Source organism: Oryx dammah, unplaced genomic scaffold (assembly GCF_014754425.2).
Source record: "Oryx dammah isolate SB20612 unplaced genomic scaffold, SCBI_Odam_1.1 HiC_scaffold_3, whole genome shotgun sequence".
Taxonomy (NCBI): domain Eukaryota; kingdom Metazoa; phylum Chordata; class Mammalia; order Artiodactyla; family Bovidae; genus Oryx; species Oryx dammah.
Genome location: NW_024070187.1, coordinates 84,556,965 through 84,562,190, shown reverse-complemented (window position 1 = coordinate 84,562,190; position 5,226 = coordinate 84,556,965). Strand labels below are relative to the sequence as shown.

The 5,226-nt window shown below is 31.3% G+C and overlaps 1 long non-coding RNA gene across 1 annotated transcript; it reads right to left on the bottom strand.

Annotated features, from left to right (window-relative positions):
• Positions 1 to 1,366: 1,366 nt before the first annotated feature.
• On the bottom strand, positions 1,367 to 4,855 carry LOC120862232. The gene is made up of 3 exons (XR_005720719.1): positions 4,682 to 4,855; positions 2,571 to 2,634; positions 1,367 to 1,387 (listed from the first exon to the last, which is right to left on the bottom strand). It is a non-coding gene; the product is annotated as an uncharacterized LOC120862232 (long non-coding RNA).
• Between the last annotated feature and the right edge of the window lie 371 nt (positions 4,856 to 5,226).

Below are 5,226 nucleotides of genomic sequence, written 5' to 3'. Positions count from 1 at the left end.
ATTGGGTAAAATCTCTGCATACATCAAAAGGGAGGAGAAAATTGCATAGAGTTAAGATAATATAGGGCAAATAATTCATAATAATATCTATTAACAACATATCATAAATGTGGTAGTTCCTTCTATATCATCTGTTGGATTATTTTTCAAACTTTTAGTTAGAGTTTTACTTTTTGTATAAGAAAAATATTTTTTAAATAGTAAAATAATATAGGATTTTTTTTTCTTGATGTTTGTTGATGACTCTGTTGTTTTATCATACCCAGAGCCATTGATTATGGCTGACCTCCCCAAAATGATTTAAAATCTTTTTTATGATATTAGCTGTAAACTGATTTGATCACCCTTCTAGGGAGTAGGCATTTACTAATTTCAAATTGCTGGAATTGTTGCTGATCACTGTTGTATTATAATGAGCTTACTGCCTCTTAAAACCCCTAATTCTGTAATATTCACTTCTGTTAATCCAAATAGTCTTCATCCAACCTTCTGATTTTAAATCATTTTTGGGAGGTCAGCCACAATCAATGGCTCTGGGTATGATAAAACAACAGAATCATCAACAAACAGCAAGAAAAAAATCCTATATTATTTTACTATTTTAAAAATATTTTTCTTATACAAAAAGTAAAACTCTAACCAAAAGTTTGAAAAATAATCCAACAGATGATATAGAAGGAACTACCACATCCAACCTTTGATGTCATTTTAAGATCATCTACTTGTTAAGTTAGTATACATTTTTGAGACTTATAACATTGATAAAACATGTCCAAAAAGTATGAGAAATCAGGGATACATTTCATGGAGCAAAATGTTAAATGAATAAAATGATCTCTCTCATCATATGGTCAATTTAACTTTACCTTATGACTTTATCACCCACTATAAGAATCAGAAATTTGAAAGCTACCATTATAGCCTCTATGCTCCTCTGATTGTATATTATGCTCAAAAGATTATGATTCTTTAGGCAAAGTCAAATTACTCACCAGACCAACCTATCTGAGTTTTAAGAAAGTGATTGGTTACATTAGGTTAGCATTATGAGTTTCCATCTAAATGCTACTAATATTAAGGGGTTCAGGACTTTCCTTAGTATATTATCAAGAAATAAATGTATAAATAAATAAATTACAAATGCATAAACAAGGACTGCATTCACTGTATAAATATATTTCAGAGATGAATGTGGGTCTTTCTTTTACAATTAATACTAGGGAATAAAATATGTTTGTGCTATACCATTTTCTTAGGGGAATACTTACGTTATATCTAGACCCGCGTTCCTGGTAAAATAAAGAACAAATTAAAGTTTTAATACATGTTTAATTATCACCTTTTCCAGTGAATGAAAGTGCCTTACCTCTTCGGATGAATCAGCTTTCTGGGGGAAAAAAGAAAAGAAGAAAAAGTTGGCACATTTATTTTTAAACTTTTAATTTATTATGGGGTAAAGTAGTTAACATATTTTAATTTTAAAAGTCTAGATTGAGTGCAAAAATGCACTTAGCTGCCACAATTAAACAAAATAGAGGCAAAGTCTTAGATGACTGATAGAGGCAACCTGTAATTTTTTTTTTTTTTTTTGCTGTTTTCATTGTTGTTTATACTTGGTTGTTGTTTACTTACATCTTTAAAATGAATTCGCTGCCATGTTAATTTGATACATTCAAATAATTCACTGTGGTTTAAATTTCTTTTGGGTGTGAAATTGAGAAAAATCCATTACTTTGAATAGGACAGTGAATTTGAATAGTTTATTTTTGTTTTTGCTCAAGAAAAACATTTTTTATGTGGATATGTTTAAGTAACTCAAAAGCCACTGATATTCAAATATTAGTATGCTGGTAGAGCCTGATATTATATTTTTCTCTGTTCTTCTAAAAGTTTTATTTTTCCACAACTATCATTTTATAGAAAATAACATGATTTACAGTGATATCATAACCAATTTGTTTTTGAAACCCTTACTAGAATTTGTTCAATATCTTGTGGTATTGTAACTTCTTATGTAATTTCTCAGTAACTGGACATAATGAATATGAAGTGAAGGGACAATTACTTTTAACAGGAGTAAAAAATTTAAGGAAAATTGAAAAAGGAGGAAGACAATGATAGAAGGAGGAAGAGAAGGTAGAGGAGGGGGAGGAAGTGGAAAGCAATTTAGAGAAGTGAAGTTTTACCTAATGACATGTGGGAGTGAATGACAGTACAAGCTGAGAATTCATGGCATTTGTCAGAGCTACAGCTTTTAATATTTAAGTGCCTTTTACCAGCTCTCTAGTCTCCTATTATGAGATCTTTAAAAAATGTTATTTTTACATTATACTAATTATACTTAAATTCTGTGTGTGTTACGCACATGCATGTCTTTTCAAGATATATTCTAATTCCTCATGAATTTATGAAGCTTAATTCAAGGAAAATGTTCCTATAAAACATTGAAAAATTTTTAAAGCCATGTTCAGGTAAATGCACATATAGGTCAGAACACAAGAAATAGGAAATACTTTTAGGATACTTCCTAAGAGCTTAAGTTCAAAATTTCCTGGTATATCAATACTTACAATCATGGCACCCATGAGAGCCATAATAAAGGCAAAGAAAAAGATCTTCATGTCTGGTAGAGTCCTGTGAAAGCATATGTGAAAAATCAGTAACCCATCCACTGCTGTATTTAAAAATCAAACATGTATTGATCGAGCTATGCTCCACAGTCTTGTGAAACTGAGTAGAAATGCAAAGACAATTGAATCATATTGCCTGACATCACGGAATGTAGAGACAAGTAGGCATCTTGATAAGCAAAAAGAAGTACTGTGATGTTAAGTACTAAAGCACTGTAAACACACAGCAAGTGAGCGTCTTAGACCTAGAGAATGGAGATATTGAAGAAAATAAAATGGTAAGACTTGGACTTCCCCCATGGTCCAGTGGTTTAGAATCTGCCTGCCAATTCAGGGGTAATGGGCTTGACCCCTGGTCCAGGAGAATTCCACAAACTGCAGGGGAAATAAGCCCATTAGCCACAGATACTGACCTTGTGCCGTAGATTCCATGCTCTGCAACAGGAGAAGCCACTTCAAAGAGAAACAACTCCAGAATTAGAGAATAGGCCCTGCTCCCCACAACCATAGAATGCCAGGGTGCAGCAAGGGAAACCCAGCACAGCCAAAAATTTTTTAAAAAGAAAAAAAAAAATGGTAAGACTTGTGTTACCTTATATGGGGTTAATGAATAAGTAAAAACAAATCTTTGTGGCCTATACAAAGAAGAAAAAAACGAAAGAGAATGAGAATAAATAGTTCATCTTGTAATAGGACAGAAAAAGGAGTCAGGCTGACCATTTAGACTTCTGTGAAATGATAGGGAACTTACATAATGATGGTATGGATCGTAAGTAAGGTGGAATTTAAGATGCATTTAGAAGGTAGAATGACAAGCTACAGGGATTGGTTTTGAATCAGAATTAGTGAAAATGAGTCAGGTTTCTGGCTTGAAAACTGTAGATGATATAATCTTGGTATTAGAAAATTAATGATGCTGGGGAGAGAAAAATAAAATAAAAATGTTTTAGGAAAAAATTCTAGTTATTTTGAAATTGAACTAATAAAATGATTTAATCTTCAAATAACCTTATTGAACACAATTAAACTTAACTGGGAAACTTTAATATGTTTTTATAACTTTTTATCTGCAATGAACACAGTACTGTTGCTGTTGAAAAGAGTTAATGTAGATTATTTCTAAATTACTAATATTAAATTTAAAAAATTCCTTATATATAAGGTGAATAATGAGTAAATTTAAAAATAATTTTTAGTCATTAGTTTGATAGAACATCACAGCAACATCTTTAAGGAAAGAAACTATCAGGATAAATAACTATAAATCTCTCATATATAAATTAGAATTTGTAACTGATGATATTTCTATTTTCCTGTGTTTGCTGATTGTGTCTCATTTATTTAAGCCCTGAAAAGACAAACTATAAAAATTATATATTTCTTGGTTGGGTTTTTCAATCAGTGAAGTTATGACACAAAAAACATGCATTTTTAGTGCTGTTTATCCCTGAATTTTATAGAATGTAGATAATTGAGAGAAATGACAGAAACTGATCTTGAGAGATGGATAGACAGAATAATCTAAGGACTTAAAAAAAATGCTTCTTAAAATATGCAATGATAAAGTTTGTGTAGGTTCAGAAAAACAGAATATATGTTGATAATGAGAAAGCAATGGGAAAAAAGTAACCTTGAAAAAGACTACTTAAATTTAATAAATGCTTATTTTTCCAAAAATAGACTTGATGCTACTTGAGATACTTTTTCTGTAAAACAAGCTACACCGTAGGCTAACGGTAAATGTGTTAACAAAAAGATCATATATTTAGTCAAGAAGAAATAGGCTTCTAAGATGCATCAGAGACAGGGAAGATGGAGCTCTTGTCTTCCATTTTCCACCTCAATCACCTTGTGCAACAATTGCTGTCAGTTCAGAGGCACTGAAATCCTGAAATCACTTTTAGATCCCAACAGAGGGTTATCATTTCTTTAAAATTATTTCTTTATGAGAAGCTATCAACAAATAACATATAATTAATACAGTATTTCAACTCATTCTACTGAGCAAAAGGTTAGAATAAGACATCATATTAGATTATATATGAACATACCTTTCACCCAAGATGAGACTCAGGAGTCAGAGAAGCTGAAATTCTGAAGCTTGAAGAGAGGATGCCCTTCGCTGGAGAACTGTTGTATTTAAACACACTTGATATTTTCCATTTGTCATTCTAAATCATGTCAGTTGTCAAATCATATCATAGAACAGAAGATAATGCCCAAAACCTGTCTTCAGAAATATCAAGAATAAAGTTAATAGGGTGACTTTACAATAGATGATTGTGAAGCAGAAGGACCAGGAAACAAATGAATCCATCAAAAGTAAATCCTAGTACCAATCTAGGCCATATGAATAAAATAAAGGAAAAAATATGATAGAGAAAAGCAAGTTAGAAACAAAATTAAATGGTAAAAATATTTCTGTAAAACACTAACCACTCACATTATTTCAACAAATGCATTTTTGAGATGGAGAAAATCTATGCCAAAAATACTTGAAGGAAAGATATGACAAACCTAGACAGAATATTAAAAAGCAGAGACATAAGTTTGCCAACAAAGGTCCATCTAGTCAAGGCTATGGTTTTTCCAGTGG